Source organism: Bombina bombina, chromosome 1 (assembly GCF_027579735.1).
Source record: "Bombina bombina isolate aBomBom1 chromosome 1, aBomBom1.pri, whole genome shotgun sequence".
NCBI classification, from domain to species: domain Eukaryota; kingdom Metazoa; phylum Chordata; class Amphibia; order Anura; family Bombinatoridae; genus Bombina; species Bombina bombina.
The window spans coordinates 799975244-799987292 of NC_069499.1; the positions used below are offsets into that span (position 1 = coordinate 799975244).

Genomic DNA, 12049 nt, shown 5'->3' on the forward strand with positions numbered 1-12049 from the left:
AGTGGGAAACTATGCGACAGCTCAGAGCCGTCGTTAGCACTCAAGGGGTTAATAAATACTGATACTTAAAACAATTGAAAATTAACATTTTAGTATGTCGCTCTCACCCCTATTGAGCTGCTGATGATGATTTTTTGTTGACGTAGCTTTTCTTTAGAGAATACAAAAGTATTTATATTTTCAGTATAGGTGGTGGTTTTAACAGGCAAACTATGTCTTTTAAATGACAAAATAAAGGTAAAGGGGTTAGAACATGCAATTTTAAGCAACTTTCTAATGTACTCCTATGACCAATTTGTCTTTGTTCTCTTGCTATCTTTATTTGAAAAAGGCATCTAAGCTAAGGAGCCAGCAAAATTGTGGTTGAGAACCATGGACAGCACTTGTTTATTGGTGCTGTCCAATCAGCAAGGACAACCCAGGTTGTTAACCAAAAATGGTCCGGTGTTCTGTGAAGGGACCGAACTTTGTAAAAGAGCGAACCATGTCACTTCCTGTGACGTTTCATCAGCTGTTGCTCTAATTTTGACCCTAATACGCATGCGTGCCAGCTTCTTCACATTCCTGGGCGCATACGTCACGGTAAAACTATTTAGACTTGTGAAATTCTGAAACCATTGTATAGCGCATGCGTAGCCTTTTCTATTACAAATGGGGGTGTTTTATTGAACAATGTTTATTCAACACTGTATGTGCATTATGCTGTGAAACAGAAATAAATGTATAGTTATTTAGAAATATTTATTTATATATAACTTCAAAAACATACAAACATTCAAAGCACATGACTTTATGTTTACTGTGAAATACGATATGCAGTGGCGATATCCGAGTGGCTGTTTGTCATTTTTGAGGTTATACATAAATAAATATTTCTAAATAACTATACATTTTTTATGTTTCACAGCATAATGCACATACAGTGTTGAATAAACATCGTTCCATAAAACACCCCCATTTGTGATAGAAAAGGCCACGCATGCGCTATACAATGGTTTCACAATTTCACAAGTCTAAATAGTTTTACCGTGACGTATGCGGCCAGGAATATGAAGAAGCTGGCCCACATGCGTATTAGGGTCAACATGAGAGCAACAGCTGATGAAACGTCACAGGAAGTGACATGGTTCACTCTTTTGAAAAGTTAGGTCCCTTCACAGAACACCGGCATCTAAACTTACATTCTTGCTGTTCAAATAAACATACAAAGAGAATGAAGAAAATTTGATAATAGGAGTAAATTAGAAAGTTATTTAAAATTGAATGCTCTATCTGAATCACAAAAGAAAAAAATTTGGGTTCAGTGTCCCTTTAATGATGTTATGTCATTATTTTTTTATTATAAAGAATTTTTATTGAGGTTGTGTGAGAACAAATACAACAAATAACAGATCGTTAGACAAATAAAAATAAAAATGGTACATTTCCAGTAAACAGTTTCCATGGAAAAGGTTAAGATTCACATCGTGAATTATGTTGTGTAGAAACCTGGAAACTCATTGTTACATAGACAATATATATATATATATATAGGTACCTTCCTCAAATAACATATGGGTCACTTATGAACCCTAGAGAGTTTGAAACATTATAAAGAAGGAAGAGTTTTCTCGTATACTGAGTTGTTGTAATAAAATATGCGGGTATGTTGCGTTTAAATCAGACACTACATCTGAATTAGCGACCAAATACAATAACTTTAAACAGTCTTACTAGGCTAAAAGAAAAAAAAGGTATGGTCAATGATATGGAAGACTGTAAATTATATGTATAAGAAAAGTAGGTAGGGTGCGATATAGGCTAGACAAATCGCTTCAGTAATCCTCCTGAAACAGGAGGTATATTATAAGAAAAGGTGGGGGGAGGAGGTGGTAGTGGAAGTGTATTAAATGCGTAAATGTATTAATAGCGCCTGGGATGGGATAATGTCTCAAATAGTAAGACCTGAGGATTGCAAAGCTAATATAGCACCTAGAGCTTATTAGAAATGCCTCGTATAATGGGGGACATAATAGGGAATAACAATGATGCAGGACCTGCCTGCTCTAAAAACTATGTAAAGGAAGCTGTGTATATATATTCTAGGTCTTTTTACTGAATCGTTAATGTCATTCAGGCAAGGGCTATATGTAAAATGGAGTGTTAAACAAATGGGCCAAAGGTAATAGACTTAGTAGGGCACGGGGTAAGGTTGTAATTATGGGAATCGTGTAAAGGTGATATATTTGGGGTGGGTCATGCACTGGTGAAGAAAAATTGGAATATTTACATGAATTATATGCGAGGGCAAAAATAGACTATAGGAGTTAGGATTAGAGCTGCGCATCTTCACCTGTCTCACGATTCGATTTGATTACGATTATCATCGTAACGATTCGATTCTACGATGCATCGCGATTACTGCCCATGATTTTCATGATCTTGTTCTATTCCATATTTTATATATATACATACACACACAAAGTATATACATATATATATATATATATATATATATATATATATATATATAAAAAGAAACAAAGTGGAGTTAACTACACAGCGCTAATCCCACAAATATATAGTGTACTATTTACATACACCTCGTGTGACAATATTATAGCATAAATGTATCAAACAATGATTCCTACAGAGAGCGCATTGCTACAATGTTTTGCTATAATTATTAGAAAGTAATTTATACGCTTATGATTTGTTAGCTATTATCTCAGTGTTACAGTTTCTGTAGTATAAAGAATTTAAAGTTCAAAATATGCTGAAGAAATCTTAAAACAGCAGTAGTATTCTGTCTTCCAATTCAACGTTCAATAATGCAGACATAGAATGGCAACAATCCCAAATGGCCTCACGGGCTACTCACATTAGGTGACCTCAATCGTATGAGGTAAGGAACAGGCGTTTTGGATGTATTAGAATTCTGCGCTGATCCTCTGGTAGCAGGCTTGTGATCCTGTGCGTTGTTTCAGATAGAATTATGGTTCATCAGTTATAATTTGTATATTCTGTGGGCAAAAAATCCTTACATTAATTACATAGGTTCATATACTCATACATAAACAGCTCTAAGAGAAAAAGCTACTCATAGGCTATACCATTTGTGGCAAATAAAATAAAACTAAATAAAACGAAATATAGATTAACCATTCAGAATAGATGATAACATACTACACATAGGACATTTTGGTTGCCTATAAACAGTGTTAATATAATTTGTTAAACAAACCGTGGATACACTTTATTTTCTCAGCAAGTCCTCTAAAGAAGAATGTAATACATCTAAGATTTCCTTGCACTGTATATAACTAATTCCCTGTGAAAGTTATTAATAATTATGGAGACAATTGATGGTAATATTCACATTAACACCATAAAATGCTTGTCGATAGTTATTTTCATGTCCGACTAGACAATTGACCATTCAGAGTATTTATAACATTTTTCCAATTTTTCCACATCTATTCAGATGTTAGTAAAATATGCGATACATTCAAGTATTACACTCATTAACCAGGATAATAGAAGTTTCTCTAGCAAGAATCACACTATACTATAGTGAATTGTTAAACATGCCGTATTGGAAATAATCTGATTCTGTGCTTATATGATTCTTTCGGATTGAAAAAAACCCCGGATCGTAAGAGGGGTGTAACAAAACGGACCAATGGATGAGCAGCCGGTTCACACACCCACCCGGGAGTTTTTAAAAATGGCTGCACTAGACCAGATTCAACAATGCCTCTGAGGAAGAAGTTTTAAACTTTGAAACGCGTAAGGCTGAGTGTTGAATCTGGCTGCTCATCCCTAGTATTACCGGTACAGTGGCTGTGTGGGATTCTGGTTAAGCCGCAACCACAAAATAGTTTTTACAAGCTCATACTTTTTACGTCAATATATGACTGCTAAAAGATATTTTACAAATATCACATTCTACAAAAGTGGAAACTTTTATCACAGTGTGGGATTACGGTCCTTTTAAATGAGATGCTATATTGATACCTCATACAAACTGAGGTCTCGTTTGTGAGTATTATTCTCTATCTGCAAATAAATTTGTGTTACTTTTAAACAGTATTATGCTATGTGCTGTGTCTGTTTCCTTTATATAAACGTTGGAGTTATTAAAGAGGCAAAGAACTGTTGCCGACATCAGCATTGGTGATCCTGAGGAGGGAAGAAATTTGAAAGATACCTCGCGCTGTGGCTCCAACTGATGAACCATAATTCTATCTGAAACAACGCACAGGATCACAAGCCTGCTACCAGAGGATCAGCGCAGAATTCTAATACATCCAAAACGCCTGTTCCTTACCTCATACGATTGAGGTCACCTAATGTGAGTAGCCCGTGAGGCCATTTGGGATTGTTGCCATTCTATGTCTGCATTATTGAACGTTGAATTGGAAGACAGAATACTACTGCTGTTTTAAGATTTCTTCAGCATATTTTGAACTTTAAATTCTTTATACTACAGAAACTGTAACACTGAGATAATAGCTAACAAATCATAAGCGTATAAATTACTTTCTAATAATTATAGCAAAACATTGTAGCAATGCGCTCTCTGTAGGAATCATTGTTTGATACATTTATGCTATAATATTGTCACACGAGGTGTATGTAAATAGTACACTATATATTTGTGGGATTAGCGCTGTGTAGTTAACTCCACTTTGTTTCTTTTTATACCTATACGGTGTGATCACCTGCAAGGGTAGTGTGATCACACTCTCTTGTTTACTCCAGCAGCTTATCTCGTACAGGTGTTAATATATTTTTTGCGCCTCCAGTGTGGCCCACACCTAGGTGTGGCTCACATTACGAAAACCCTTTACTTCTGATATATATATATATATATATATATATATATATATATATATATATATAATATATATGCATGCACACACAGTCATTGTCTAATGTTGTCTATAGGATAATAAAAAAAAAAATAACAGAACTACACTTCAAACTAAGATGATTATACCAATATTTTGCCAATACTAAAACACTGACAAAGTAATAAAGTTGTCTAATAACTAATTCAGTTAGTGCTTTCAGCAGTTTGCAAGGCTGGTGGTAGTGGTATAAGGGATTATCTTAGTGGGGGATGGTAAAGTTAGTGTTGTGAGAGGTTTAATATTAAGTTTGGTAGGGGATTCAAGTGGTAAGGGGTACATTATGGTGTATTATATAGTGATGTTTGGTGCATGTATACAAGTTTTTATCTTTGGCTCAGAGTAATGTATTGCAGGTGAGGGGTTAATAAATTAATGCATAAGGATAGACGTATACATATGGGTGAGAGAGCACTCACACAACTGCACGATACACAATGAGTGAAAGGACATTCACACAACTACCAGATACATGTATGAGAGCACACTCACACAAGTTCACTATCTCCCTCATTGGGTATTACACAACTTACCCCTCCTCCCCTTAGCTGCCACAAAACTTACTCCAGCCCCTTGTACAGAACAGTTTACTTTCAGGACTTACCGTACTGAGCAGATAGTTACTACACAAAATAAAGCCAGGATCCCAACACACTTCATGCTGCTCCATCTTGTTGCGTCTTTGTTTTACTGCCCTGTCTGCTACTGCTCACTGGATATTATTGTCCTGCACTGCTGATGTCACTCTCAGCATGAGCGCAAGTTATCTTATTGATGCGCTATTAGTCTGCTGCTGATGATATCACTGTGAGGACTGTGGAACAGCTGCCCCATCTCTGCTTCCTAGCAACTTGAAAGCCACAGTGCGTAGCAACACCTGCCCAGCCCTAGTGAGTGCAGCAGCTTGATTGCCAATGAAGCTATATATATATATATGTATATAGGCATTGCAAATCAAGCTGCCGCACTTACCGGGGCCAGTGTTGCTACGCACTGTGCCTTGCAAGTTGCTAGGAAGCAGCGTAAAGGCTGGAGCTGTTCCATAAATCAGATTCCCAGATAGCGCTGACTCGCAGGGGGTTTGTAGCCTAGGGCCCGTGGCCACTTCCAGGACTTTGCACAATCAGTAATAGTAGTAGTACCACAATATTCCACCCTACCACTACCTGATGAAAAAAACAATAGCCTCTGCGCTAATCTGGCCCTGAAGCCAGCCCGGCCCACCGGGCATTTGGTGGGGACACGTGATGCTGCGTGAATCGATTCAGCCTCTTCACTGCATCGATGCAGCATCGTTGAGGGTTGCATCGCGATGCATTGTGGTGGCGATTATTTTCAACACCCCTAGTTAGGATGGGACCATCTTAAAGTGCAATACACATAGCTATACAAAATTGTCCCCAGAGCGATATGGAATCTAAAATTGAAGTTGAGGCAGGATTAGATTACCCAATCTATGTGACCTAGGTAGCAGCAATGAAGCTGCAGCATTATAGGGAAGTCAACAAAACACAACAATTGGGCCTTACAAAACAACTGCAAGGTGGAACATAACAAATGTTAGGACGCAGCCTCGGCCGCTGGCTACGTCTGTACTGTATTGAAAGAAATGATTCCACCATACAGCTGCACTAATGTAGTGTGAAGAAAAGTCATTATAAATGTTCTATATGTCTCCACAGTCACAATTCTGCCAGATTAAGAAGTATGTAAAACAGCAGGACCCATCTAGTAGAACATATAGCATCTCTGAACACCTCAGTACAGTAACAACAGGAGGGATGCACTGAGAAAACACACATTGCATACAGATATCATATTAAAAACAAACATAACTCTACACAGATATGCCAATATAAGTCTACATTGATGCACTAAACATATAGGTAAATGACAGTGTGGTGAAACAAATGTTTACTTTCGGGACATTAAAGTGATAATATTAACTTATAAGTAAATAAACAACCAATACATTGTGGAGGTCAATATGAAACATAGAGCAAGGTAGTATCAGTAAGCCCTTCGGAACAATGTGCCTGTACGTGGCATGAACCATATCAGAAGCGTGCAATAAGTAGTGCTCTGCATGTAAAGGGACCAGGCCACATCTAATTGACAAATGCCTCCATTACATATTGCGACCTAGATGAGATTGTGATGTAATGGGGAGAAGCTATCAGGGAGATCTGTACATAGAAAGCTGCGTGGGTATTAATATAAGTAGTGGAAACAAATAGCCATGTATGCTGCTGCAGTGTGTTCTAAAAGACTGGGCTCACTTCTATTTTACTAGTGGTACAATGGCAAATTTCTATTGCTGAGATCAAGTCTGCTCAAACACTGCAGAACAATATCTCTGGAGTAGGCTAAATGTCAGGCTTTAAATGGTCCAGGTCGCCACCGGGATCCCAGCCTCTTAGAAGGGGAAAAAGTACACAGAATGTTATATGAGGCTGCGGTGGAGCTGTCCCATTGCTCTCCATTCATTTATTAGAATCTAACCCACTCCAGTTTGCAGTTTAGATATGGGAGGGTTGAAGTACTCTCTTGAGTGCTTTGAAATGTTCCCTTTGAGCTTACTCCTAGCAGGGGTAACAGCAAGCCCATTATGAGGCCAGGAGAGTTGAGGCAAGCAACACTGTCTTCCATGTAAAGATCCTTGCCGGATGTGGGGTGGAAGTAATCGCGGACCTTGTGAGAGTGGCTCTGACTCTGGCCGAGGATATCCCTTAGTCACAGTATTGCGGTCTGCCTCCTCTAATAATTTACAGGCTCGGCCGTCGTTATTTGGGGGTCGCAGGTTCCCACTGATAAAAGCTTTGTCGTCTAACTCCTCTACTGCTGTCATGCGTGTCTCTGTCAAAGAGATCTGTACCTAATGTAGAGGGGATGTCAGAACCCACGATCCCGGCTCTTTCACAAACCTCGGGGCTTCAAGGCTAGTGCGCGAGTAAGTAGCGTGTGCTGCTAGCGTTGTGTCTGTCCGCCGGGACTCCATTGTAACTTGGCAGCCGAGCACGTTTCCACACTTGTTTAAAAGGGCATGCATCTGCCCTAAAATGTGCTCCGCATCAATCATATTCAGACAGGATAGTAGTTCCTTAAATTAGAGGTCAGCAGTAGTAGTCTTCAGCTTCTTATTAGGTAAGCAGTATAGGCCGCAAGATGGCTACCGCAGTTCGCGTGTTCAGTGTCGAGCGCACTCAGAATGTAAAAGTCCGTTTTTGTAGAGTTACTCACAGATTCTTGTCAGGAGCAGGTGCAGTTACTGGTCTTCTCTAATGAGCATAAGAGTAAATGAGAAGTCATAGACGGCCGCAAAGTTTAATTTTTTTTATGTATATGTTCAGAGCTGTGGAGATATGCGACCGTCTTGCTTCAGAGTTGGCTCCGCCCCCGTTATGTCATTATTTTTAATATATGTTCTGAATACATTTTTAAGAAGAGTTCCAGTGTATATTGGTGGTTTATGTATAGAGTACCTATCTTTTAGCTAAATTTACTTTTATTATCAAATTTTGCACAGTCTTTTTATATTCACACTTTCTGGGGAACAAAATCCTACTGAGCATGTGCACAAGCTCACAGGGTATACTATACTAGTCTGTGATTGGCTGATGTCTGTCACATGATACAGGGGGACGGAAAATGGGAGAAAAAATAAATGTTAGAAAAAACTTCAGAGTAGGTGTTAAATCATTGTCTTTTTAGTATGCACTTGTTAATTATGCAATTCTGGTGTATTGAGTAGTCCTTTACTATGCTTTGTGAGTAAATTGTAGGTTGGTTTGTTTATATTTTCTCTGCAGTTTTACACTATGTTCGGTTGTGCTTTATTTTCTCTCTTAGGTAACTGAGGACACTTACAAATGTGAATCTTAAAAGAGCAGCAAGTTTGTGGATATTTCCCAATACAGATCGAATCAAACACCATTAATTGTGTTTTATATTTATGTTCAGTAATGGAATACATGCTTTATTTAACATATTTTTTACTCGTATATAATTTACTAGTTTGTGGTCATCATTTTTTATTTATTTTTTTCTTTTAAATGAGCCCTCAACCTCAAAAGAGAACAACATGGCAAATTCAAAGCATTTTGAGCTCTTGTCTGTTTAGCTGCTTTACTCATATCCTGAGCACCGATCCACCCTAGTAGGTGAGGAAATTAATGTGCTGGTCTATGATCTAAACAGAATACCCCGCCCTCCGCCGTTTTTTAATTTTCTTTATTTCCTGAGCTACAGTTCCTTGTAAATACAGTTCTCTATAAATTAAACCATATGAGGGAGGGGGTCCCTTACTGTTGGTCACTGACTCCTACCACCAGCCACACTAAAAGCCACAAAAGCTTGATGATTTATCAGTTACCGGGGAACCTACTTCCTATGGAAGGTAGAGGGTTAATTAGACCGAGATCGTTCCCATACTCGGTGCTGCCTCTTGCAGGGTGAGTGTCCTGCGGGGCTCCAGCCATAGCACACAATAAATGGGAAGGGGACAATTAATGAAGTTATTTCGCTCACTGCCAGTCCCAGCATTAATAGATTGTGTAGCTGGTTTTCGATTATCAGCTGAAATGAGCTGCGGCTGCAGCGGGGAAAGGGGGGTGAAGGAGCGACACACGGAGCTGAGAGAACAGGAGAAGGCGGCTTAGGAGGGAGTAAAGAGAATTTGTAGAAAAAGGAGAGGGACAGAGGGAAGAAGAACCGGGCACAGGTCGCTAACGGGGAAGGGAAAAAAGACAACTGATGCCGAAGCGGGAACCACCTCCACCTGGTCTGAATGCATTATATTAGTTACTATATCCCGGTCTGCTGCGACTGATTTAGGAGATGAATCAACCCTGAAGCGTTCAGTACGCTCGGTAACACAATACGCAGTCTACAGTCAGCTAGACGAAAAAAATGGCTAATAATAATAATTTATCGTCTTTGAAACGAAAACTACTTAGTTAAATGGTGACTTTTTAAGCCAGCCTGTTACCAAGCCCAGCCTATCTCCCATGATGCCCTCTGTTTCAGTGGGATTAACCCTTTTTGGTGCTTTAGCTATAAAACTATTGTATAGCACACATGACGGACATTTTATGCACACAGAAAACTTATGTATTATGTATTAAAATAAATATTTTGTTTAAACAGTTTTTTAAGACGGGTTGATTGAAAAATATAATATAAATAAAAAACTAAAAAAAGATGTTTACCAGAAGTGGGGTTCGAACCCACGCGGACATACGTCCATTGGATCTTAAGTCCAACGCCTTAACCACTCGGCCATCCTGGTACACTAAGAAACCTATTTACAATGTAATATCAAGGACATATTTAGATTTATGAAGATTAGGATTTATGTGTTTGTTTTGTATGTGAAAGTCTTCCATCTAGCAGAATATGGGTGTTGCTAAAAGAGTCAAATTTATCAGTCTGTTTATGTCTATGTGTAGAATATTTTGATTAATGTGTTTTAGTGTAAATTACACAGAGTTTATACAAGTGTAATGTTTTACACTATTTATAGCAGACTTGTATGTAGAAGAGCACTAATACTCTAATACTCCTTTTGGTAGCTATTTAGTATCAGCAGAGATTACAAAGTACATGGAGTCTCATTCTGTTTTTAAGAGAAAAGGATGATGCCCAGATAAAAGTAGTACTGAGCTATTTTCTGCATGCCTCACTGCCTGTTAGAGTATGATAACCAAAAACTGATTATTTGTGTTTCATGATAGGTGGACTCACATCACCCAGTGCTCTAAGCACCCCACCCAAAGCACGATAGTGTTCTAAGAGTTGTACATTAGATCATGGAGTCTCTTTCTGTTTTAAAGAGATAATTATTATAGGAGAGTGCAAGTCATATTTTGTGACTGAGATATTAATTCTACAGACATAGGTAATATGCAGCTATTGTTTTGAAGGGTTTCAAAAAGATGTTTTTATTTGGATGTGCTAGTGTTGGTTCCATGGGGAAGCTGATGGGTGCTATGCACTTCCAAACGCATGTGTAGCACCCCATTCAGCTTAAAAGAGCTCAGTATATTATGTTTGCTGTGTCTACATCACATTTGTTAGCACCCCAATTACCCCCCAAACATTAAAGGGACATGAAACCCAAACAATTACTTTCATAATTCAGATCAAGCATACAAATTTAAACAACATTCCATTTTATGAAACAAACGGGGGGAGGGGTGCGCTCAAACGTAAAGCTGGGAGTTGGCGTATCTATATATGCTGAATATAGGATCCAATCTCTGATTGGATACTGGATTTATTCTTATGTTATTATTCTTATGTGACTAGAAATGAAATAAAAATCTGTGTAAGTAAAAATATTATAATAATGATTAAATACTTGTGTTGCGTCAGTATGTATATACCTTGCGCTCAAATAGTGACAATTTGTTAAAGGTGTGATATGCAGAAGTGGACACTAATGCACAACGGTGTTTGCGTTGCTCAGTGACAGTATATAATTCATAAGGGACATACACTTTGAACAGTGTATTATGAATGTGTTCCGTTAAATAGCGGAAAATTATATGAAAAGTATTGTGTATCTCAACAGTGATGTGTATCTCAAAAATTATATATTGTAGTGTCCTAATAGGATTACATTTAGATGACACTTCCACATATAAGTTGAAAGGGAAAGTGTGGTGTTTACGTGAATCAGTAACGGTATAATATACCTGTGGGACCTTCAATTTAATTAGTGCAATGGGAATGTGATCCGTTGATGGCGGATATTTTATCTGTACAATGATCAGTGTCTCAAAAAAATATAAGAGGCTAATACAAATATGATAAATTTTACTAAAAAATGGTCGAAATATTATTGTTATATTCCTATTTGGAATCAATTAGAATGACAATTCATAAGCAGGTTAAAACATGAATTACAATTCATAGGCAGGTAGAAACATAAAAAATGAATGACAGTTCATAAGCGTATGAAAGTGGATAGATGATACACTATAGCAGCAATGGATACATAGACATTATTTGGTACATTGACTTAAAATAGCTAAAAGTAGCAGCGGTATAAAATAAGGACACTATTGTCCGTGTAGATAAGTTCCTGGTCAGGATCTCACAATAATAGTTCATTTTTAAATAGAAGCATTTTTGCATTATACTTCCATTAGCAAAAA

At 37.9% G+C, this 12049-nt stretch overlaps 1 non-coding gene across 1 annotated transcript; it reads right to left on the minus strand.

Annotated features, from left to right (window-relative positions):
• Positions 1–10096: 10096 nt before the first annotated feature.
• TRNAL-UAA (transfer RNA leucine (anticodon UAA)) lies at positions 10097–10179 on the minus strand. The gene has a single exon. It is a non-coding gene; the product is annotated as a tRNA-Leu (tRNA).
• Between the last annotated feature and the right edge of the window lie 1870 nt (positions 10180–12049).